Below are 27,543 nucleotides of genomic sequence, written 5' to 3' on the forward strand. Positions count from 1 at the left end.
ATCAGTTGTTCGTCAATATTTTGCAGGTCGGCAAAGATTTTCAGTTCAATAGTGTGTGATTCTAATTCAAAACGACAATGGAAAATTGCGTGTGCTTATTCCCAACGTGTTGCATAAGTATGTGTTGTGGTTGCTCCACCAAAAATATTTGGGAATTGTTCGCACGAAACAGTTAGCGCGACAGCACTGTAGTTGGCAGAGCATGGACGACCACATTAAACACATGATGTCACAGTATCGCACATGCGCGGAGAATCAGTCCGCTCTGGCCCAATACGCAGTCGCCATGACAACGAGTGCACATTGACTTTGCAGAACCATTTTGGAACACTTATTGGCTCTTAGTGGTATACTCCTTTAGCAAGTTCCCATTTGCAGTGGCTACGGCTTCTACCAGATCACGTAGCTCCGTTCAAGCGCCACCCTCCATATTTTGCATAGAAGGTTTGTCAGAAGTACATGTGTCGGACAGTGGACCACAGTTCACTTCATGTGATTTTGAACAGTTTTGTGAATGGAATGCCATTCGTCATCTAAATAGTGCTCCGTTTCACCCACAGTCCAAAGGAGAAGCAGGACGCTTCGTACGCACTTTCAACCAACAGATGGCCAAGCTTCGCACCACCCACACACGGGAACAGCCGCTGAATCTCTTTGTCGCCTCCTATCGCTCCCACCCACGACGTGGCCGCCGACATCGGACGCTGCTACACTTGCTACATCCACGTCAGCAGCCGGCGCCGCAAGTGGTCAGCAAGTATCGCTTAACGCCGCGAGATCCTTTTCTTTCCGGCGTTTATGGCAACCGTGGGCGCCGGAAAAGACGCGTGATCGACGAACGCATTGGCTCTTCTATGTATTTGATTGCAAGTCACAATGGTTTGAAGCGCCGCCACCAGAACCAACTTCACGCATGTCATTTGCCCTGCGATTGTGCTGCTTTTGTTTATCCAGATTCACGGCCTCCACGGGATCGCGCGGCATTCGAAGCCTCCCGTTTTTGCCACCAGGGCATCGCAGGAGGAGGGGATGGACGATGCACCATCTCCCCGCCGTCCCTGCTCGCCGACCCGGTGGACCTGGACCAGCCATCGCCGTCGCCGTCGCTATCATCGACCCAGGATACGCCCTCAGGCCTGGACATGTGCCCTGCCAGCAGGTTTCCACAGGATATTCCTGTTTCCTCGCGAGCCAGATGGCAGGGTTCGGTCGGGAGTATGCTGTCTTCAACAGCTGTGGCTCCTGGTTCATCTATATGTCCATTGTCTTGCCTCACTCTCTGCTGTCGTTGTCAGACTCACTACGCGACAACAGTATGGTATTTCGGAGGCGTGGAAGGGGGGGGGGGGAGAGAGAATGTGCTGGCGTAAGCTGTTGCCAGCACACCACGCGGCAAAGACGTTGCAAGAAGATCGATAGTGACAACGAGCCGCGACAAAACCTGGCACATCAGGTTTTTTCAACGTTCTCTATTATCTCATGACGTATGATGTTGACATTCTTGATTATTACCTCTTGCTTGTGCGGTCTGACATTTCTTTGTGCTGTACACCTCACCTCTCATTACCTAGAATGTTGATCCACAGTTGCCATACAGACCACATTTATCAGTCCTTCATACCTCTATTGTCCCACTCCTTTCTGTTGGATTTGCTCGATAGGCTGGCACCACTTAATCGTTTCCTCTGCTTTGTGACATACTGTACTACAAGAGCTTGGTTCACGAATTCTGCGAGCTCTTTCATCAAGTGTGAGATTGTGTCTTCTTCTGTCATGTTAGGAAACACGATGTGCTATGCTGTATGAGGAACTGCGTCGTTTTCAATGATGATGGGCGCTGTTCTTCAATTATTGTCTGGACTTCATATTGATTGACGCCAAACGTTTGTCTCAATCCGGCCTTGGATTTTATTGAGTCTCTCTTCGTTCTTCTTGAACCATTGCTCGGTTGTTACTTGCAAATAAAAGTACACATTTACGAAACACGTGATATCATTCCGCAGGTAATCTACTCGCAACCTTTCAACCATTTCATCAGATCCTGACCAGCATCTCTGGAAAACGCTGACCAATGCCTGATGTGCAACTGATTTACCGCTGCTTTGAAATCTAGTGGTCTTCGTAATATACTGTTCTTGGAAACGTATTACTTCTTATATTCTGGTTCCAGTCCGTGTAGGCGATGGCTTTTGCGTTGCCTAATTGTAGCAACGACGGTACATATCGTCTGAAATATCCGGCGTCTCCACTAAACGGTTTCATGCCGAAACCACAATCCAGTCCAGATGCCAAGGTAGGGTCGTAATACATGCTTAAAACTGAGTGCACACTGGTTACTGACACCAACGCACAGCCAGAATATTGAATAATCCAGAATTCTGGTATTTAAACATAAAAACTTCTAATATTCTCGAATATACAAATATTACAAATACACTCCTGGAAATTGAAATAAGAACACCGTGAATTCATTGTCCCAGGAAGGGGAAACTTTATTGACACATTCCCGGTGTCAGATACATCACATGATCACACTGACAGAACCACAGGCACATAGACACAGGCAACAGAGCATGCACAATGTCGGCACTAGTACAGTGTATATCCACCTTTCGCAGCAATGCAGGCTGCTATTCTCCCATGGAGACGATCGTAGAGATGCTGGATGTAGTCCTGTGGAACGGCTTGCCATGCCATTTCCACCTGGCGCCTCAGTTGGACCAGCGTTCGTGCTGGACGTGCAGACCGCGTGAGACGACGCTTCATCCAGTCCCAAACATGCTCAATGGGGGACAGATCCGGAGATCTTGCTGGCCAGGGTAGTTGACTTACACCTTCTAGAGCACGTTGGGTGGCACGGGATACATGCGGACGTGCATTGTCCTGTTGGAACAGCAAGTTCCCTTGCCGGTCTAGGAATGGTAGAACGATGGGTTCGATGACGGTTTGGATGTACCGTGCACCATTCAGTGTCCCCTCGACGATCACCAGTGGTGTACGGCCAGTGTAGGAGATCGCTCCCCACATCATGATGCCGGGTGTTGGCCCTGTGTGCCTCGGTCGTATGCAGTCCTGATTGTGGCGCTCACCTGCACGGCGCCAAACACGCATACGACCATCATTGGCGCCAAGCCAGAAGCGACTCTCATCGCTGAAGACGACACGTCTCCATTCGTCCCTCCATTCACGCCTGTCGCGACACCACTGGAGGCGGGCTGCACGATGTTGGGGCGTGAGCGGAAGACGGCCTAACGGTGTGCGGGACCGTAGCCCAGCTTCATGGAGACGGTTGCGAATGGTCCTCGCCGATACCCCAGGAGCAACAGTGTCCCTAATTTGCTGGGAAGTGGCGGTGCGGTCCCCTACGGCACTGCGTAGGATCCTACGGTCTTGGCGTGCATCCGTGCGTCGCTGCCGCCCGGTCCCAGGTCGACGGGCACGTGCACCTTCCGCCGACCACTGGCGACAACATCAATGTACTTTGGAGACCTCACGCCCCACGTGTTGAGCAATTCGGCGGTACGTCCACCCGGCCTCCCGCATGCCCACTATACGCCCTCGCTCAAAGTCCGTCAACTGCACATACGGTTCACGTCCACGCTGTCGCGGCATGCTACCAGTGTTAAAGACTGCGATGGAGCTCCGTATGCCACGGCAAACTGGCTGACACTGACGGCGGCGGTGCACAAATGCTGCGCAGCTAGCGCCATTCGACGGCCAACACCGCGGTTCCTGGTGTGTCCGCTGTGCCGTGCGTGTGATCATTGCTTGTACAGCCCTCTCGCAGTGTCCGGAGCAAGTGTGGTGGGTCTGACACACCGGTGTCAATGTGTTCTTTTTTCCATTTCCAGGAGTATATGTTTGACCTACTTTTCTGAAATTATCACTAATAAATAATAAATATTTGGTGGTTGTCAAGTACGAACTAGCAATTAGCGGTACACCAACCTACGACACTAACCACTATACCACACTGCACGCACTGCAATTAGCAATGCCCATGAATGAGATTTCCAGAGTGGAAGCTCTAGCTGTTTTTCTCCTGGCGTGGGAAATACTGAAGGAAGTACGAATCAAAGATGTGTGCAATGGCGTAAATTCTTCTCGCTGTTCTTCAGCTACCCAACGGCCTTTCCGCAGTGGTAACACCTCTTCCCGTGAGATCACTGAACTTAAGCGCTGCCGCTGCTGTCACGTAAGAGGATCGCCACCCCACTACCAGTAGGGGAGGCATGAGAGACATGTGCTGTAAAATAGTGGGGTGCACAAAAAGTTGCAACAGGTAGCTCCACGGCACACAGTATGTCATGGAGTAAGGCCAGTTTGTGGCCAACACGAATGGTATTGGCATTGACCATGGTAATGCGACAAGTCTGGAAAGCTGCCATCACCAGGAGGACTGCACAGGGAACTGTTAGACACCCATGCAAGGGCACGTCAATGGGAGGGAGCCGACCACACCAAGGCCTGTCCATCGCTCTGTACACCTCAAGAATGTCCATCGTCAGCATCGACGTTGTCCACCCAGGAGACAGGCTTCTCACCAACACTATCTGTGGAACACTATCAGAGGTTCTCCTAGAGGTAGCGTCAGCTACACAAAGGGAGGCGCTTCAGACGCAGGCGGAGGAAGGTCGGTGTACGGAGGCGGACGGTGACTGGGGATGGAGGCAGGGAAGGATGTCGCATCGTCAGGTATCAGGGCGACACACCATCAGTAACAGGGTCGTCATCCTGTGTACACACCCGATGGAGGCAGCCTTCAGAAGGGGTGCTGCGTTATAACTTCCTAGGCGACAGTTGCTTGCTAACATGCTGTTCCGTGTCGGATGGCGGACGGCTGTCGACCGACATGAGGCCATATGACAGAAAAGCGGAGGTCGGTACAGCTCCTTGAACAACAACCGTATGGTTGGGACAGACAGTTTCTGCCTGCCGACGGTCATCGTTCGTTTGTATTGCCTTCGGCAGGAGTGTAGGGGAGATAGTCAAAACATGCATCGCATCGTACTTGCACAATGGACTGTTTACAAACACAGCCTCGAGTCTGGTGGAGATTAATAACATTTGACGCTAGGCGCAATAATACCGAGTTTTGCAGCAGCCTTAGGTGGTACGCCATCCTCATACACATACAGGGTGTATCATAATTAATAGCGCAAACGAATACAGTTGAAAGTACAGAATAGCAGAAGCAGAAACGTCTCAGTAAACATAGGTCCTCAAACGGCAAGATAATTACGACTTCGTGGTTACCAGCCAGTACTGATTTGATTATGTGTATGTCATCCAAGGTAGGAAAATATAACAGTACAGTACATCATATGAAATTGTTCCCCGATATGTGAGTGGCTCGAACACTTCTTAAGTAGTGGGAACCAGCACGTTGCCCACGACAGCGAGTGTTCATCAGGGAGATGGCTATTATCAGGAGTGTCCCAGGTAAGTGTGATGGAACCGCTATCATTCTCTCTCCACATAAAAGATCAGACGGACATGGCGACAGCATCTGTGTCTGTTTGGTGATGGTGCTAGGTTTTCGGGAAGGTACCAACATTGAGCGACTGTAGGAAGAAACAACATGACTTAGGAATAATTTTTACGAGTAGTCGGTGTGATGAATTGCAGCTAGCTCTAAACGTAAAAAGAAAATAAGTTAGTGCACGTGAGTAGGAAAAAAACAGTTCAGTAATGTTCGAAAACAGAATTAGTAGTGTACTACTTCACCCCGACAGATCGATTAAATATCTAGGTGTGACGTTGCAAAGCGATATGATGTGAAACGAGTATGTAAGAATTGTTATGCGGAAGGCGAATGCTGGACTTCGTGGTATTGTGTTCGTGATCCCCATCGGATTAGATTGAAGGAAGCAATTCAGAGCCTGTTGCTAGATTTTTTACTGGTAGGTTACACCAACATCCAAGTGTTACATAGACACTGTTCTTTTCAGTGAGTGCTATTGAGCGAGTATCGACAACGGGCGTTAGAAGCTGACGGCGGAATGATCGTACTCCGTCAACGTAATTTTTACGTGAGGACGACGAACATAAGGTAGAAGAAACTAGGGCTCACAGGGCGGCATGTAAGCGACCGTTTTACGCTCCCTGTATTTGCGAGTGGAATAGGATGGAAAATGACTGTTTGTGGTATAACGTACCCTCCGCCATGCACCGTGCTCACGCTTGCGTAGTACGTACATAGATGTAGACGTAGAACATTAATAACAGTTATTTAAGATACTATTGAAAGAGTGTAGTACCGCCCGACATTGAAAATAGGCACAACATTCTTCGTTATTCTTGTCAGAACAACATATTTTTTGTAATAATAACTCAATTTCACTTAATACACCGAAGCCGGATACCAGTGTAGGAAAGAATGACAATTTATTTATTTAACTGATCACATGTGCACGCCCACAAAACAAATCCCTACATCCAATTTGGTGAGATCTGCGAAATGAATGAATGAATGGTCGTCTGCTAACCATAGATAGTGAATGTGCAATATATGATCATCTTTGAGACGGTCCTTTGGTCACCTTTGGTGGAACCAAAGAGATGAAATTTACTTGAGCTTTGAGCGCCTGAAATGTGGCTGACCAATGGGTAGCATGGTCTTCCCCCACTTCGACGGAGGTGCGAGATGACCTTAAGAACGGCCATGTTTCAGCACTCTGCCGCTGGATCTAGTGTTGGTAAGATCTGTCTTAGGTGTGCTCCGTAAAGATAAAAGAGTGGAGACATGGTATGCATGTGAAATACTTAAGAGTAGTTTGGAATAATAAATTCTCTATTTCAGGAACTTTTGTGGGGAGAATTAAATGTCAGGCAGGTAATATTAAGGGGATCGTAGTAATCTTCGGAAGTGACCAACGGTCACGATGAAACCACGTGTAACAATAAGGTGAAATACTTCCGAGTTCTTAAATTGAGCTGAATTACTAGCGTGTGTAATATAAGTTGGAAATACTTAAGAAATGGCGTGTGCAGGACTTGAAATTAGAGACGAGTACTTCCACGTGGTGAGTACTGTGTGAGTCTAAATCTGTGTATGAGACAAAGGTATCAGTTGAGGACTCGCGTGTGTGATGAATATGTTCTTAATATTACTTTGCGTGTTATGTTTCCGTGTGACGCTTGATTTAAACTATAATACTCTGAGAGAGAAGCAAGGTGAGTCAGCCGTCTATCCAGGAACGCCACTTGGCTTGCATTGCACAGGAAGACGTGCATATATCCTCCAGAGTTCGTAGTGGGAAAGAAAAGTTACAAAGTGGGGCAGCGTCGTGTGAAACTAGGATAAATACTGATTGAAGTGGGAAAGCTGAAAGTGATGTGATTATAACGTTGTAACTATTCTTTGTGTTGTATGTTCCAGTGTGATGTATTTCATGAAATTTATGTATGTCTGGTTGGCATTGGAGAGTAACAAGATAGTTTCAGAGGCAGTGGGTTATGCATGTTCCTTTTTGTACCACTCGGTCTGGAGGAAATTTTCGTGTTGATGGGTGTGAGAGTCGAAGTGTGAGATATAGTAAAAGATCCACCAACCTATCCAGAAAGTGCACTGTAGCGTTAAATAATTACGAGACCATAAGATAATTACCAATGTAAAGCCATGCCCACTGGGCGGAATTTCTCATGTGTTATTGTTGTAGGTTATAGAATTTGTGTGTTTAGGTTATAGAATTTGTAGGAATAAAAAAGATAGTGAAATGAAAAAGATTGGTGGCCTCTTCCTTCGAATAGTATGTTTTCATGATATCCAGAATTTATAATGTGTGCGCCATCCATGTTCAGTGCGATGGCCACGTGTTGATCAAAGCCGTTGGGTAAGAAAGAAAATGTATTGCCAGTGCGTAGTGAACATTCAGAGTTGTGTAAACTACTAATAGTCAGATGTGCGTTATCCGTTTCCGATCCGTAACATTCAAACAGGAGAATAATTTGTAATTTAGTTGTGAGTACTAGAGCTCATGTTACTTGACAAATAAGAATGAGTCCACTCGCTTGGCAGACCACTCAACTTGCATGCCTGACTGCTCGATGCCACAGTATGAGCAAGGCATGTGGGTGCCTCTCACTATGATAGACGTGCAGGAGTTTTGAATGAACAAAACAACACTTACAATCATGTTCAGAAAAAAACAGAACACCTTGAAAGACTAGAGGTAGGACGTACATTAGCATGTTCTGCATAACTGTTTAGCATTTGAGGCACCGCTGTTCAGCATGTGTTCTGTTGCCTAGTAGACGCAGGGTCCGCGACGGTCTGTGATCACTTATTCCTTACGTGATGGCATCGACGCGTATAAGGCGCGAATGGTGTTCTGTGGTATAGCCATCCATGCTGCATTTACTTGCTTTCAAAGTCATCTTTGGTGGTTGGCATTGTTTCACAGCACTGCACCTGTCGTTTCACCATATCCCATACATTTTCGTTTGGCGACAGGTATGGTGATCTGGCGGGCCAGGGCAAAAGGCTGACATCCTGTGACACCAAGAAACCACATTTTCGTGCAGCAACATGTGGTCCTGCATTGTTTTGCCGAAAAATGGCGTTTGGAGTGGCTTGCAGAAAGGATATGGCTACGAGTCACAGGATGTCATCCACGTAGGTCACACTGGTACGGCGGCCTGGAAGCGCACCATAAAGCCAACACCATAAGGCACCCTATACCATGAGGCCCTGAGTCGGCGCTGTACGTGTACGAATGCAGCCACTGTGATGCCGCTTACCTTGTCTGCCGTGAACCAAAATGCGGTCATCATTTCCTAACAAACAGAAACTAGATTCGTTCGAAAACACCTTCTGATGTCACTTCTGCCGCCAGTGACGTCATTACACACAACATTACCCTCTAGCTCGTATCTGCACATTCATGAAGGACAGGTGAAGAAGTGGACGACGCATGCATAACCCATGGCGTAATAAACGGCGACATACTGTTACCCCTCATAGTGTACGATGTGTTGCACTGTTCCACTGTCGCGTCAGAGCCGAGGTGGCCCGCAGATCTCTCCGGCAAAACCTTTCGGATGGAGTGTCGATCTTCGCGGGTTGTAGTCTGGGTGATGCGACCTGATCCATCACGTTGTGTTCTATGCCCTTCCGTGAGTCATTCTGCACAAAGCTGCTGCACTTCGGGAATACTTCGTTCCACATGAGCAGGAATTTCCGGGATGAATACATCATATTCTCTAATGCCAATAATGCCCCCTCTTTCAAACTCGTTTATTTCTCGGTAGGGTTAGCTCATGCGTATACGAGGCATCCGGTACATCTGCTTTAAAGTGACAACGAGAGCTGCAGACACGTTTTACAGGTGGGAGGTATTGCACCGCGATATCGTTGTTGAACTTGACCCTGCGGGCCACATGGTTTGAATTCTAATCATTTCTTCAAAACATGCTAATGTACATGTCCTGTGAATACGACAATCCTATAACTAGTACTTAAATGTTTCCTTTTTTCTGATGGTAAGTGTATATGATCGTACTCGCACTTTAAGGAGGTGTTCACAGTGTCATCCTTGTATTCGGATGCAGGACTGTGCCTGTCGCCTCAATGAATTTCCAATTCTTTCAGACAGGCCTTGGTGGTTTCGAAATTCTTGACAAGTGTTGATAAGTGTCTGCTCCAATTCTTCAGGCATGTTAACCGGAGTGATGTGGACACAGAAATCCATGGGGTACAGTTGAGGTGATTCTGGAGGTCACGGCACAGGTCCTCCTCGCCGAATCCATCTTCGGACGTATCGGCGCGTTAGTTGTCGACTCAGCATAGCAGCAAAATGTGCCAGTGCTCCTTCATCCGTATACCACGTCCTCTGGCGTTGCTCCAAGAGACGGGTGGGAAACGGACGGCCCACGGACCGCATCCGGCCCGCAGTCAGTTTCTGCCCGGCCTACGGAAGAAATTCCGGGTGGACATAAAATGAGCGTACTGTCAAACACGCGTGTTTTGAGGCATAATTTGTTGGCGTGGACTGTCGAGTAAGGGGTGTCGTTCATATCGGTGCTTTACACCGTAAGCATTAACATTACGGACGCTATAGTTTTGACTGTGCGCCTGGAGCGCTGCTGTCACACCGTGACGATGTGTCAAACGACCTTAAGCAAACATGTGAATCAGACCCGCGGCTCACAAAAGGTTTCGAATGTCTGTTCTAGGGAACAGGTTATCCTGCAAGATGATGCTGCACAAATCCAAGCCTATTCCGTCCACTGAATTCGTTTGGTAATATTTACGACCCAATAACACGATCACGTAGTATCCATAACCAAAAATTCGATGAGAAACGTCGCTGATGTGCAGACTCATGAACAGCAAGCGAGTTTGAGCCTAGATGACCCCAAGCATGAGAACTGTGATAAGTACACACACAATCACGAGTGAATCCTGCTTCACCTGGCGATAAAATGTGATTGTCAAACGTGAGGTTCCCACAGATTGATGGTGTATCTACTGACAGAACTTCCATGTAGGGCCGAAGTCCGCCTCAATAAGACATTGAACTCGCTGGAGGTGTTATGGGTACATTGAATTGTGGTACAGTATTCTCCAAACACTACTGTGGCTCATTTCATCAAGTCTCCTTATCGAGATCGCTATATACGTAACTAGGTCTAGTTTGGGTCTTATATTCCACAATTCCAAGGCTTGTAAGCGATGACATCTCGGTCTGCGAATGATTCCAATCCAGGTAGATAGCCATTCTCACATCCGACAATAGCGAGAGTAAACAATCCGCTTCCAGTACTCTCGGAGGCAACGTCAAGACTGAAATTAACGCGACATCCACGGAAAAAAAATTGGTCTATTTGTAAGTAGGCTGTTTATGTTTTCTTTTTGGCAACGTTACGTAGCGCTCTGTGTGAAAATCACTGGCTGTGCTGTGTGCAGTCTGTGGCTAGTTTGCGTTGCTGTCTGCCATTGTAGTGTTGGGCAGCGGCAGCTGGATGTGAACAGCGCGTAGCGTTGCGCAGTTGGAGGTGAGCCGCCAGCAGTGGTGGATGTGGGGAGAGAGATGGCGGAGTTTTGAAATTTGTAAGACTGGATGTCATGAACTGCTATATATATTATGACTATTAAGGTAAATACATTGTTTGTTCTCTATTAAAATCTTTCAATTGCTAACTATGCCTATCAGTAGTTAGTGCCTTCCGTAGTTTGAATCTTTTATTTAGCTGGCAGTAGTGGCACTCGCTGTATTGCAGTAGTTTGAGTAACGAAGATTTTTGTGAGGTAAGTGATTTGTGAAAGGTATAGGTTAATATTATTCAGGGCCATTCTTTTGTAGGGATTTCTGTAAGTCAGATTGCGTTGCGCTAAAAAAATAGTATGTGTCAGTTTAAACACAGTCATGTATAATTGCTGAAAGGGGACGCTTCATATGTCGACCCTTAGCCGAGGATACCTCACGGAACTTCTGATTTTTTCTTGTAGTTTGTGTAATTAGTGTAGCTTTTCTTTATTGCTAGCGCGTAATTATAGAGAGAATTTCCTTTGTAGTTGTAACTTTTCATTGTCGTACACAGTTGTGACATGCATGTAGATTTGCACCAAGTATTTCGCAGCTGCGCTTGCAATTAACTAGATACAATTTTCAATGCTATGTTAATGTGTTTTGTTATTTTGCTCTTCAAATTGTGCTTTTCTGTGTTGTCGTGTGAAATATTGTGACAATAATGGCGTGCGAAAAACGTAATACTAGGCTTCAAAATAAACTGAGAAATGACAGTGAAGACGAAAGCAGTGTGTTAGTGCCGCAGAGTAATGAATTAACTAATGTTCACAGTAGTAATTTGGTAATTGTGCATAGGGAAATGGAGCGGGCTGCAAATAATGGTGTAGTCAGTGAAACAATTAGTGAACAGGGAAGCATTATTGATCGATCGGTCGGCAACAGCTCGCCTCAGGAATCCGAAATGACAGAACACAATATTGCAAATACTGTAGACTCAGGTTTTGGGTCCTCACCGTTTTCTCAAATGAGTCAAGACACATTTTCTGCTTGTCAAAACGTGAATGTTGCCGGTGAAAATGCACTGCCAAAAAGCATAGAGAAACACATTCCAGACACTAATACATTATTATTGCAATTAATGCAACAAATGGAACCAAATCAGAGACAAACACAGCAAAAGCTTCAAAAGTTAGACACAATGGAACAAAATCAGAGACAAACACAGCAACTGTTAGACGCAATGGAACAAAATCTTCACACCACGCTTGAACAAACACGTGAAGATTTAACTACTGAGTTACATAATATTGAATCGAAATGTCAAAAAGCCTGTAATGACGTAAAAACACAAATTTGTGAGCGTTTTCAACCTATTTTTTCGTGGCATGAAAATGCATTACAGAATCACGAAGCAGCCGTAAAAGAACTGCAAATAATTGTTCACGAAAATCATGAGACCTTGCAAGCTAAAATTGACTCAGTTGCATCTACCGATTCAGTTACGCAACTTGCAAAAACTCAGGAAAACTTAAAGGACACAGTAGATACGATTTCAACACAAATGGACACTCTGAAACTTGGTTCAGAAAAACACACAGAGGAAATAATTTCACTATCGGATAAAGTAGCCGAACTTTCAGAACAGTTCCCTAACTTATCTACAAACGTGGATGATGATCTGAATGAAACAAGACCTGTAGCCTTCACGGACACTGAGGAGTATGAACAAATAAGAAAATTCAAACAAAATCAAAATCAAATCAATACACAGTACAAAAGAGAAATCCGGGAAGTACAAGATCAGTTGGCACAAGTAATACAAGAATTACATATTTCAGAGGACACTCGCGCTCCAGTACAGGAAGAGGGACTTAGAAATACGGAAAAGTCACAAAATAATAACACAGGGCATTTCGGAAATTATGAAAGAAATTGGCAAGGTGCACCGAATCTTGAGATGGAACCGCCGACACCACGTAACAATGACCGATATGCTACTCGCCGACACGATGATTTTGACTATAAGCTGTTTATTACTACATGTAAATTTAAAGCATTTAAGAATTCTGGCAATGACATTCATCCACAAGCGTGGCTCCATCAATTCTCTCATTGTTTTCCTCCCAACTGGTCATTGCAGCACAGATTAGAATTTATGTGTGGCTACTTAGAGAATGAACCAGCTGTAAGAATGCGATCGGTCATTCACGATTGTCACAGTGAAGGAGAATTTTATCATGCCTTCCTCTCAGCATATTGGTCTCAAGCTACACAAGACCGAGTAAAACATAGCATCATAATGATGAAATATTTCGAACAATCTGAATTCTCCAGTCTTGTGAAATATTTTGAAGACATGTTGCACAAGAATCAGTACCTGTCAAACCCATATAGCCCCTCAGAACTCATCCGCATTTGCTTAATCAAATTACCTGAACATTTACGACATATTATTTTGGCAGGACGTTGCAAAGACGACATTGAAGCTTTTCAGGGACTCTTACAAGAATTAGAAATTGACACTGATAATCGCGGAACGCGAAAACTGGAACACAAGAATTACAGGTCACATCCGTCGCAATTCCGCGATGAAAGAAATAATAACTGGACACGACAAGGCTATTCTCACAATACAAATCGTGACCAAAACAGACACCACCCATATGACAACCACTGGCAGAGTAATAGTTACAGAGAAAGTTCACATTTCCGTAGTAGTGAATATGACAGAGAGAATCATAGAAACAGACAATATGGTAACCAGAACTATTATTATCAAGGGAGACAGAATAATTTCAGACGCAACAGTTCAGCGCGCAGTTACGATTCAGGGAGAAATTCTCCACCACGTGACCGACAAGAAAGAAACTGTGGAATCTACCGACATGACGACAGACGATATAATCATAACGACACATCTGAATTTTATCAGAAATGGCGGGATTCAAACAGAGCAGGGCACTCTCGACAAGGTGAATTTGTAGAAGTTAGGTCTCCTAATCCTAATAACGACGCGCGCCAACAAAGAAACAGACAATGACTCGCACTGGCAGGCAGTCACGTGCACCGGCTGGCTCAGAGAAAAATAACATAGGCGCTAACCTTCAGAAAAATTCCAGTATTCTTTACCGATGTATACCACATGATAATTGCGTTCAAGCTGAAACTCTGCGTACTAGGAAGAGTATAGGTTTACACCATATTTCACATGTAAAACCGTTTATTGAAAGATAATCTGCTTTATAACTTTGTCTTTGCCATATAACTTTCCACTTTACATTGCTAGTATGCTTTGTCAGACTTAGGATCTGTTAACATGCAACAATGTTTGAAGTTAAATATCCAGTCAAGAACCAAGAGAACTTATTTAAACAGAAATTACGAATGCATTTTTATTGTGAACAGTCGACAAGTATTATTCTGGAAAGTAAAACATGTTTTAGTAGTAACTTTTGTGGTATAGCTACAATGAGACAGCCTTTTTCGTAGCACAACAATACATTACATTATAGTACTTTCTTGATCACGGTAAGGTACGTAATAACTACGGTATCTATATGCAAAGCATTTCACTTTTGTTTACCATGACGTAAGTACATTGACTTTTGCGGAACTTAGCTTTTGGAGGACGATAACAACGCTATATAAGAGAATGAGTTGCGATGTATTGGAAGAAATGCATTGAGAAGTTATACGAAAAAAGTACAGAAAGCAGGTATAGATAGGACTTTTTGGGACTAATGATGAACGAAGGGAGATCTCCAAGAAAAAAAAAGTTTTGTTTGCAAAATACTGCAGTACCAAATGTTACACTGAAAACAAACCCTGTCCTTTCACCCTGTGTTATTCTGTTATGTGTTTGTGTACTCTTGTATATTTGTGTTGTTCCTGTCTTTATGTGAATAGCTAATAAGATTTATGTTGTAGAATTTTTCAAATACTATGTTATTTTCTTTGTAAAGATGTTTAGACATTATTTATTCTGTTTTGTTTTAATGCTCATGTTCATGTTTCGCAAGTCATTCTGATCTTTTACGTATGTACTTATGTCATAATTCTTGTAACACTGATGTACATGTTTATTTCTATACTTTTGTAAAGCCTGTTTTACTACAAATGTTATCTGTATTGTTATGTTCTTGAATGATGTATTTTGTACCTTTCTAATTGTATTCTTATGTTGTAAATTTATAATTGTAATTGACACCAGTTCATCAAATTAAGTAACTTGTAAGTTACATTTCTCTGCACACATTTCTGTTGGTCATAGTATATGAACAATATGTGAGAAGTTGGGATTGTTAGTGCTTGCACATGTGTTAATAATTCAGCAAGGGACTGGATAACAGCATTGCTGGTTTTAAGGACAATTCCAAAAACTTTGTGAGTTGCGCAAGTGGTGGTTATGGACTTGCTATATTATCCGCAAGACCCTTCAATGGTGATTGTGCACCCGCACAGTCACAACAGATGGCTGCTGGCCATCTCTACAAGGACTACAGTGGGTCTGCATCTTTGATGACCCACTAATACCGTTATTTCTACAAGGACTACAGTGGGTCTACACCTTTGCTGACTCACCAGTACCATTATTTCTACAAGGACTGCAGTGGGTCTGCACCTCAGGTGGCCCACCAATACCACAATCTCTACCAAGACTACAGTGGGTCTGCACCTCTGGTGGCCCACCAATACCATAATCTCTACCAGGACTACAGTGGGTCTGCTCTGTGATGACCTACCTACCAATAGTCTTCAAAACTTCGAATGACTCTGTTGTGGATTTGCTCTGTTGTGGCCCGTTACCTGTCTGCATGTCAACAGTCAGCACTGTATTTTCGTTGGAAGGACAACACTACTTCTTCAAGACTGCATGGAAATCCACTACTTCCATGTGAATTTTCTTCTACTGCTCAGACTTTAAGAAAAACACTGCTATTTTACTGTGCTGAACGATCAGGACTGTCTTTATGGACTGTGAGAAAATTTTAGCTTTCGACCAACATTGTATCAATAAGTGTGTGCATTTGATTTCTTCGTTATTGTAATTATGAAAAATTTTAGCAAATCATTATTGGCCACTGCCCAAAACAATTTGTAAAATTTTTTTGTGGGGAGCATGGGGGCTATGTAAGTAGGCTGTTTATGTTTTCTTATTGGCAACGTTACGTAGCGCTCTGTATGAAAATCACTGGCTGTGCTGTGTGCAGTCTGTGGCTAGTTTACATTGTTGTCTCCCATTGTAGTGTTGGGAAGCGGCAGCTGAATATGAACAGCGCGTAGCGTTGCGCAGTTGGAGGTGAGCCGCCAGCAGTGGTGGATGTGGGGAGAGAGATGGCGGAGTTTTGAAATTTGTAAGACTGGATGTCATGAACTGCTATATATATTATGACTATTAAGGTAAATAAATTGTTTGTTCTCTATTAAAATCTTTCATTTGCTAACTATGCCTATCAGTAGTTAGTGCCTTCTGTAGTTTGAATCTTTTATTTAGCTGGCAGTAGTGGCGCTCGCTGTATTGCAGTAGGCGAGTAACGAAGATTTTGTGAGGTAAGTGATTTGTGAAAGGTATAGGTTAATGTTATTCAGGGCCATTCTTTTGTAGGGATTTCTGAAAGTCAGACTGCGTTGCGCTAAAGAAATATTGTGTGTCAGTTAGACAGTGTCATGTATAATTGCTGAAAGGGGACGTTTCACATTCAATATGACACTTTGCACTGTTCCATTTGTGCCAAGTTTATTCTCCATGCTTATTATGTGTTTGTAGACTGGCATGCGATGATGACATTCACGATACACACCAGATCTTCAAGCACAGATGTAGTTCGGACAGGCCTACCCCCTCCCGCGCTATGCGCAAAGCTCCCAGTTTCCGGGAGGGTTCGATGCACCTAATCTCGGGCTGCGTTTGGGCAAGGTATTCTCCTTGGTACAAGCGTGTAGCCTCTCATACACTGCCGTTAGCCCTACCATGCATATTACTTACTACTTAATACTGTAATGTTTCATCTTACCACAATCTTCGTACAACACAAATGACGTTCCGCAAACAGCTAACATGAGTAGTACTCTCACTGAGCACTGTACTGACGCATCCATTGCTTTTACAGCTCTACATCTCTAGAACACAGCTGCGCGGAATCAAAGTGCGGTCTAGGGCACCTTGTCACAGTCCGTGCTGCTCACCCGTCGGAGGTTTGAGTCTTCCTTCGGGCATGAGTGTATGTGTTGTCCATAACGTAAGTTAGTTTACGTCTGATTAAGTAATGTGTAGGGTTAGGGACCGATGACCTCGGCAGTTTGGTCCCATAAGACCTTATCACAAATTTCCAATTTCTACAACGTAAACAAAGACTGCACTACGGACCGGCATGCGGCTTTTCGATGGAATCGCGCCACTGTTGGCTGGTACACACAAAGGCGCATTTATCACTGAAACAGTTCGTTTGTGGACGTTTGCTTCCTGAGGTTTTCTTTTCGCTTCTTTTGTTGTTTACTTTCAACTGTACATGTCTAAGTCATTAATTATGGTAATCCCTGTTCATTAAAAAAACCTAAATACAAAATCGCTGAAAATGATGCTTTATCAAGGAGCAAGGATTCATTATCAGAATTATTCTAGAAGAACCTTATGAAAGCTATAATTGTAAAAATGTAAATAGTAAAACTCGTATAAAAATTTAAATAATGTAATTTTGGGTATCAGTTGCCTTTATGCACTTAAGTAAATCCAATAGTGACAAGTGAATATTTGTGTCAACCGGCAACTCGAACCCGAATTTCCCCCTTTAGTAGAATGGTCCTCTAATCGATTGGCTACCCAAACATGCTTTTGTCAGACCCAAATTTCAGTCTTATTGCACATTGATGACGTAGCGCCCCACATCCACTAAACTTATTCCTGACTAATTCTCTCTGGATTCATGCAAAACATCAAGAGAGAGAGAGTCCATCTGTCCTGAAATGACCTTGGCACTGTCAATCAGTATGTATTTATAGATGAGTGGTGTCTGCTCTTTCGATCAAAACAGATGGAACGACACCAATCTTGATCCTGCAGCAGTACATATACATGATGAAATGCGAAAAGATGGGAATTTCTGTTGCACAGTTGGACGGTATGTGAGTAGTAGTGCTACAGGGGTGCAAACACATTTTGTTAGTTCGGGTTGCCTATATCAGGGGCTGGTATGCACTCAGGGGGCAAACCTATTGTTCTCCATTGATTGACAGGTACGAAACTTCCTGGCAGATTAAAATTGTGTGCCCGACCGAGACTCGAACTCGGGAACTTTGCCTTTCACGGGCAAGTGGTAGAGTACTTGCCTGTGAAAGGCAGAGTTCCCCAGTTTGAGACTCAGTCGGGCACACAGTTTTAATCTACCAGGAAGTTTCGTATCAGCACACACTCTGCTGCAAAGTGAAAATCTCATTCTGATTGACAGATACTTAAGCTGTTGGACTCCTTTCATTGACAAGTCCTTAACCTCTTGTTCTGTTAAGTGGTTTTCCATGTCACCACACTTAACCTATTGCTCGCCCCCACCCCTCCCCTCTCCTCCCCCTCAGGAAACCTCCACTCACTGCTACAGGTACACTTTCAGCTCTGAGTTATTGAAATACCCCCTGTCACTACTATTGGTTTGATTGACTACTTAATTAAGTTGATCAATTAATTAATCTTTTCCCTTGTGGTAAACACTCTCTCTCCCACCCCCCTCCTCCTGGAAAATGGAGGGGAAAAAAGTTGATCAGTCATTTGAGGGGAAATCGATTGTGCTGTATGGAATAATGTTTAAACAATTTAGACAATGTATGGAATATATGGCCCTCCCCATGAACCATGGACCTTGCCATTGGTAGGGAGGCTTGCGTGCTTCAGCGATACAGATAGACCAACCATAGGTGCAACCACAATAGAGGGGTGTCTGTTGAGAAGCCACACAAATGTGTGGTTCCTGAAGAGGGGCAGCAGCCTTTTCAGTAGTTGCAGGGGCAACAGTCTGGTTGACTGACTGCTCTGCTCTTGTAACAATAACCAAAACGGCCTTGCTGTGCTAGTACTGCAAATGGCTGAAATCAAGGGGAAACTACAGCCATAATTTTTGCTGTGGGCATGCAGCCTTACTGTAGGGTTAAATGATGATGGCGTCCTATGGAGGTAAAATAGTTCCCCATTCGAATCTTTGGGCGGGGACTACTCAGGAGGATGTAGTTTTCAGGAAAAAGAAAACTGGCGTTCTACAGATCGGAGCATCGAATGTCAGATCCCTTAATCGGGCAGGTAGGTCAGTAAATTTAAAAAGGGAAATGGATAGGTTAAAGTTAGATATAGAGGGAATTAATTAAGTTCGGTGGCAGGAGGAACAAGACCTCTCGTCAGGTGAATACAGGGTTATAAATACAAAATCAAATAGGGGTAATGCAGGAGTAGGTTTAATAATGAATAAGAAATAGGAATGCAGGTAAGATACTACAAACAACATAGTGAATGCATTATTGTGTCCACAAGATAGATACGAAGCCGACATTCGCCACAGTAGTAAATGTTTTATGCCAACTACCTCCGTAGATGATGAAGAAATTGAAGAAATGTATGATGAGATAAAACAGTTTAGTCAAATAGTGAAGGGAAAATAAAATTTAATAGTCGTGGGTGACTGGAATTCGATAGTAGGAAAAGAAGGAAACGTAGTAGGTGCTTACGAAATGGGGGAAGAAATGAAAGAGGAAGCTGTCTGATAGAATCTTTCACAGAGCATAATTTAATCATAGCTAACACTTGGTTCGAGATTCATGAAAGGGGATTGTACACACAGAAGAGGCCTGGAGATGCTGAAAGGTTTCAGATAGATTATATAATGGTAAGACAGAAATTTAGGAACCAGGTTTTAAATTGTAAGACACTTCCAGGGGCAGATGTGGAATCTGACCACAATCTATTGGACATGAACTGCAGATTAAAAATGAAGAAGTTGCAAAAAGGTTCGAATTTAAGGAGATGGGACCTGGATAAACAGACAGAAACAGAGGTTGCACAGAGTTTCAGAGAGAGCATTAGGGAACGATTGACAGGAATGGGTAGCTTTGAGAGATGTAATAGTGAATGCAGCATATGATCAAGTAGGTAAAAAGACGAGGGCTAGTAGAAATCCTTGGGTAACAGAATATATGTAGAATTGATGAAAGGAGAAAATATAAAAATGCAGTAAATGAAGCAGGCAAAAAGGAATACAAATGTCTGAAATATGAGATTGACAGGAAGTGTAAAATGGCTAAGCAGGGATGGCTAGAGAACAAATGTAAGGATGTGGAGGCATATGTAACGACGGGGAAGATAGACACTGCCAACAGGAAAATTAAAGAGACCTTTGTAGAAAAGAGGACCACTTGTATGAATATGAAGATCTCAGATGGAAACCCAGTTCTAAGAAAATAAGAGGAAGAAGAAAGGTGGAGGGAGTGTATAGAGGGTCTATACAAGGGCTACATACTTGAGGGCGATATTATTTAAATGGAAGAGGATGTAGACGAAGATGAAGTGGGAGATACGAAGAGAATGACAGAGCACTAAGAGACCTAAGTCGAAAGCAGGCTGTGGGAGTAGACAACATTCAATTAGAACTACTAATAGCCTTGGGAGATCCAGCCCTGACAAAACTTTTACCATCTGATGAGCAAGATGTATGAGACGGGCGAAATACCCTCGGACTTTAAGAAGAATATAATAATTCCAATCCCAAAGAAAGTACGTGTTGCCAGATGTGAAAATTACTGAATTATCAGTTTAATAAGTCGTGGCAGGAAAATACTAACACGAATTCCTTACAGACCAATGGAAAAACTGGTAGAAGCCGACCTTGGGAGAGATTAGTTAGGATTCAGTTGAAATGTTGAAACACGTGAGGCAGTACTGACCCTACAACTTATCATAAAAGATAGATTAAGGAAAGGCAAACCTACGTTTCTAGCATTTGTAGACATACTGAAAGCTTTTGACAATGTTGACTGGAATACTCTCTTTTAAATTCTGAAGGTGGCAGGGGTAAAATACAGGGAGCCAAAGGCTATTTATAATTTGTACAGAAACCAGATGGCAATTATAAGAGTCATGGAAAATGGAAAAGAAGCACTGGTTGGGAATTAAGTGAGATAGGGTCTTAGCCTAACCCTGATGTTATTTAATTTGTATATTGAGCAAACAGTAAAGGAAACAAAGGAAAAATTCGGAGTAGGAATTAAAGTCTATGTAGAAGAAATAAAATCTTTGATATTCGCCGATGACACTGAAATTCCGTTAGCGACGGCGAAGGACCTGGAAGAGCAGTTGAACGGAATGGACAGTGTCTTGAAAGGAGGATAGAAGATGATAATCTACAAATGCAAAACGAGGATAATGGAATGTAGTTGTATTAACTCTGGTGATGCTGAGGGAAGTAGGTTAGGAAATGAGACACTTAAAGTCGTAAACGAGTTTTACTGTTTGAGGAGCAAAATAACTAATGATGGTTGAAGTAGAGATGATACAAAATTGACAATGGCAAGGAAATCGTTTCTGAAGAAGAGAAATTTGTTAACATCGAGTATAGATTCAAGTATCAGGGAGTCGTTTCTGAAAGTATTTGTATGGAGTGTAACCATGTATGGAAGTGAATCATAGGCGACAAATAGTTTAGACAAAAAGAGAATAGAAGCTTTCGAAATGTGGTGCTACAGAAGAATGCTGAAGATTACATTGGTAAATCACATAACTAATGAGGAGAAACTGAATAGAATTGGGGTGAAGAGAGAGTTGTGGCACAACTTGAGTAGAACAAGGGATTAGTTGGTAGGACATGTTCTGAGGCATCAAGTGATCACCAATTTAGTATTGGAGGGCAGCGTGGAAAGGTAAAAATCGTAGAGGGAGACCAAGAGATGAATACACTAAGCAGATTCAGAAGGATGTGTGCTGCAGTAGGTACTGGAAGATGAAGAAGCTTGCACAGGTTAGAGCAGCATGGAGAGCTAAATCAAACCAGTCTCTGGACTGAAGACCACAACAACAACATGGAATACATGGGAAAGTTATATTGACTATTTATAGAAATTTAAGTTGATGGGGGTTGGATTTCTCTTGTTCAACATTCTCTGCTGTTTGGGAACATCTAGGTCTTACAAGAGGAAATTGCATGCAGCGAACATTTTGTGTAACCTAATGTTCGTCACTGTCTGGGTGTCTAAAGCTAAAGTTTGGGCCTTTGTCGGCACTTAACCTGTCGTTCTCTTAAGTGGTTTGCCCTGTCACCACCATTTCCTTAAACTATTGTACCGACTTTGATGCCAAATTAAGTAATTAGTTATCTCCTCCCACAATTTTCAGGACACTTTTCGGATTTCACTCGCATTTGAACGCCATTTCTCACCATTTCTCACTAACCTCCAAAATACTATCCTCGCCGAGGATGTAGACCATATATTATTACCACCAACTTTCATATCGTGCAATGATCTCCATTCAAAGATAAGGGATATTAAAGCTCATACTGATGCGTTCAGATAGTTGTTTTCCCTCGAGTGATCCGCGAGTGCAAGAGAGGACGGGAAATATGACTTTGGTGAGAATAGTACCCCCCACCACATGCGGCTTGGTGGCTAGCGGAGTATATATGAAGATGTAGATGGAACATAGTTCAAACAAAACATTGCTAGTAAAAAAGACATTCCGCCACCTGACGCCCTACGCCAACCCTGGAGTTGGGGTGCATCGGCGGTCCCCGCAAAGCTACGGCGAGACCGTTCGGGTCCCACAAGCATGAGGCAGCAACATCTCATTCGTACACGACACCAAAGAAACTGCTGTCAATACACGACGTCACCTAGGTACTATTGCTGGCGCGATGATGTATAGGGTACAGCGCGGAGAGAGATATGTTGCAATACTTCCCAGAATAACACAGGCTGCATTCTTAACGGTACAGCCCGTCCATCACTAAAACTCACCGATCGAAATGCAGCTGCTACCGATGTGGGAGCACCATCTACTCTTTTTTCTGCAGATGAGGCTTTAAATTTTGCACCGATCGCCACATTGCGCTGACAGTTAAACCCGCAATAATTGCCTACAGATCAACAAATACATACAAGACTCACAAGAATATTGGAAGCCAGGAACATATTTATCAGTGTAACTGCTATTAAATATTACGATTGTTGCTGCAGCCTGGGACCAATTGATGTACCGGTAATGTCTCCTCTTGACGGCTGTGGTTCTGGTACGAGTCTCAGTATCTATAGTGCACATAATTTTCCTTGTAAAAAAAAATGCCACAATATAAGCCACGGTAACTCTACACTATGATACATACATATTTTACACAAACAGTACAGTTGTCTTTTATATCTCTACAACACCCGACAAAATTATGGTATACCTACACAGACACACAAGCTATATGTCTCGATTCTCCTCAGGCCTAGGAAATCAACTTTCAAGGTCGTCGAATCAGCGCTTCTGGAGAGTGTTGCACCCCGCCAAGATTCTCTCAAACAAGTGTTATGAAGGACAGGTGTCTGGCACTGTGTGGAATTGAATACCGCACCCGCGGACGTAATGCTTGGAAAGATGTCACCAACGCGGGAAGGCATACTGTAATCAATATCACTACCGATAGAAAAACAAGAAAAATACTAGGGTGCCGTTGAGGGGACATATTGTTACAGCCGTATTGCCCGTCCTGTTTGTACACTATAGCAGTTCCAGTTGAACACACGCATTGCTATATTGTGTAGCAACATGAATCTATCACCACGTACGTTCGGATATACTTCTCAGTGTGTTGAATTCACAATTCGCCATGTCCAATCTATCCTTCCATTACGTCTAGATATGCGCAATAATTTTTGATTTTCGTAAATAGGAGTTTGATTACGTCCCACAAACGTATGTCGGAACATAAGCCACGGTACCTTCACGTTCAAGCAGCAGTATAACATTTCTGACTATCAATTACAGGTGGATAAAAAGTTTTGATACATTCACACTAGCACCAGCTGGGTGTCGTTTTCGCACTGACAGAATGTCTCCCGCCTCACGTATTTGTTAATGAATAGAGGATGTAATTACAATTTTAAAAAGCCCTAGATTGTTTTCGGTGTATCGTTTTCACCACTTCCACGAAACATTTTGTTATTTTGGATCCAGCCAAGACACAGTGTCGTATACATACAGCCAAGTTGCAGTTTTGTGTCAGTGTGTTCTATGCAGAGCTTCCACCACACACACAATTTACCCCCTGACTAAGAAATTACTGTGAGTGCGAACTTTACTAGAGTAGATTCATTCGGAGTAAATTTTCACGGGCGGAGCAGGTGGGTGGAGAAACGGAAAAACTGTCGTAGTCTAAGCGCATTTTTAAGTTCATGTTGTTAAGCACCGTACCTGTTTAACACTTTGAGCAGTAGTAGGGTCACCGCAGGACTGATATGTTATTTCATCTGGCAAAATTGAGTTTGTTACGAAAAACAAAAGAGCCTGTTAGAACGTTATACAAGGATTTTGATTGTTACATCTGCGAGAAATGGTGACTCAGTAATTCATCTCTGTTTAGATCCTATAACGTGTGTGTGTGTGTGTGTGTGTGTGTGTGAGTGTGTGTGTGTGTGTGTGTGTGAGTGTGCGGGAGCTGAATTTCAAAACGGAATATCATGTTATGAAGAAACCTCCTATAGACCTGAATACAAAGAATGCTTCATTACAAGTGTGCAATAGACTTTGTTTGTCTATTTCAGCGCACTAGCTTTATGTGACTTAATAATCACTGTCATTCCATCGTAATTCAGTTACTCAACCTCAAGTGTGTCCTGGACGTCTGTAAATGAGGTAGTGCCGTAGTTTTGAAGAGCGGTAGTGGGTGTAGTGTGCAAAGTATGGCCATCCTTTAGCATTCGCTACTAAAGCCCCTTGTTCAACAACAGAACTGTAGCCACATATTACAAAAAATATTCCATAGCTCTTACTTCCTTAATACGTTACGACAGTTAACCTTGAGAACTATGGATTCGATGATAAAGAGCATGTTACTGCTTACAGGTTGTTTGAGCTGGTGAAATCAAAAAATGCGTGTAAAGCTGTTCTTGAATATTTATATGAAAGTGATAAATGGTTGTCGCAATGTGAACGCATTTGATTATTACATGTTCTCTACACAACTTTTACTATTACTATGTGATATATATTTTACTTGCCACCTGACGTATGCCAAAGTATGAGCGACAACTTAAGCAGTATGAGTCCAATGTGTGATGCCACGTTGATGGGCCGCCATCAGCGTCCCTTACGTCAGTTTCGTTTAGGCTTTGCAGCAACGCAATTATCTGTTTTCTGTGTCGTGTCGCCGTAATTTGTGAATATCGTGTTTGGAGGCTTCAAGTGATCGCAATTTGCGTAAAAGGACGATTTAATTCCAAGAAAAATCTTTCACATGGATTTTTCTTCATAAAACGAGGGAAGCGTGACTGTGAAGCAGAATGCGGATGGGGGAATAGCAGATATTAAGTATCATTTAGCTGGCGTAAAGCACTTAAGGAAGTGGACAGTTACTTTGTTTCGAATTCATTCAAACAGAGGCAATTACTAACAGCAGCAAAATTAGCAAATGTATCGTCATACCTTTAAAAAAAAATTCATCACGTCTTTGAAATCGGTGAACTATACTTTCACGCTCACCTAGTAACTGTTTAACGTTTCCAAAACCACAAAGAGCGTGACGCTGGGCATAACGAAATCAACAGCAATTCTAAAATAATTGTTAGCAACCGACACCTGCGAACAAATACGTAGCTGCAGCTGTTCGCAATTAAAAGCAGCATTCGCTCAAAACTTTCACTATTGTAGGCTATAGTGAAGTAGCCCGCTTTGCCTGATTTATCCTTCCCAAATTACGTCCATTTTTTAATCAACTTGAAGGAAATGTCCCCGTTTGTCAGACAGAAATTGTGGCAACCCTACACATAGAAAGCTGAACGTAAAGTTATCGCGAAACCTTACGTTCGGTTTTGTCGAATAGGAAAAATTACACAACCAGCTGGACACAGGCAGTGCTCGCAGACCGACACAGACGTGTCCAGCGTGGTCAGACTGGCATCGACCTGGCCAGCGCGATGAGACAAGCATTCATCTGCTGAGAGGGTAGTATGCTGTCTTGCTATTGGGTCTCTGAGGGGCGTGGTTGGTTGACGGGGCAGAGGGTATATGAAGATCATTCTATGCTCAGTTGTCCTCCTTCTCTCGATAGACACCGTAGTGTGAAGTCGGTCGTCTTATTCTTGCTCCCGTGTGTCAGTTTGCTCCTTTCCTGTGTGCGCGTTTCCGGTTTAGGTACAAAAATGAAACGTTCAGCAGCGGCATCAAGCACAGTCGGCAGAGATCGTTAGAGCATGATGGAGAACTACCTGGTGACTATAGATTCAAATCGGTGACTCTAACTTTTCTCTTCCAGTAAGAATTTCATTGTATTGAATACATTTTTTCTTCTCATTGTTTCAGCGCATATCCACCAACACCAAAGCAGGTGTGATATGAACCATGTCGTGCAACAGCAGGCACAGTGGCACCAGCTGCTCCATCAGCAGCAGCAGCAGCATCGGCAGCAACAACAAGCGTCGCAGCTGCACCAACGGCAACGGCAGTACCATCAGCTGCGCCAGCAGAAGCAACTGCAACAACAACAACAACAGTGGCTGCAGCTGCAGCAGTGCCCTTAGCTACACCATCACCAGCACCAGTGGCATGAACTGCAGCAGCAACAGCAATATCATTGTAAACAGTATATTATGTCTTTCATTGTGTATGTAATGTATTGTGACCAACGAGTCTGAGGTTGTTGCAGATGATTTAGAGGGACCATAATCGATAAATATTACTTTTTCACTAATAATTTCGTATTCCTGCAGTATATGTCGTGTAAAGGTAGTTTCTTTCTAAAAAAAATTTATCGTTTACGTAATATGTTGTAGCTGGTGTTATTGTTCTATATGATTTCGAGGATCAAAACGATAAAACGTTCTTCTTTTCTTTTCACAAGGAATTTAGTATAGTACTGTGCATACGTAATTCAACTGCATCGTATACGTAATATTGTGTTTACCAGGTGTACCGGTATTTTGTTTTCATTTGAAAAAAATTGCTGCAGAGTCGCATCGAAAGCTTGTCGAGGCATATGGTGATCATGCTCTATCAGAAGCAACATGCAAAAGACGGTTTCAACGGTTCAGAAATAAGGATTTTGATGTAAGAAATGAAGAACGTGGAAGACCAGCAAAAAGTTCGAAGACGCCGAATTGCAAGCAATATTGGATGAAGATGATGCTCTGAGTCATAAGCAAATCGCAGCAATGCTAAATGTTGCACAACAAAAACAATTTCTGACCTTTGAAAGCTATGGGAAAGATCCAAATGTGTGGAAAATGGGTGCCACATAAATTGAATGAAAGACAGATGGAAAACCGAAAAACCATTTGTCAAATTTTGCTTCAAAGACATGAAAGAAAATCAGTTTTGCATCGAATTGTTGCTGGCGATGGAAATTGG

The sequence above is a fragment of the Schistocerca piceifrons genome, chromosome 2 (genome assembly GCF_021461385.2).
Source record: "Schistocerca piceifrons isolate TAMUIC-IGC-003096 chromosome 2, iqSchPice1.1, whole genome shotgun sequence".
NCBI lineage: Eukaryota > Metazoa > Arthropoda > Insecta > Orthoptera > Acrididae > Schistocerca > Schistocerca piceifrons.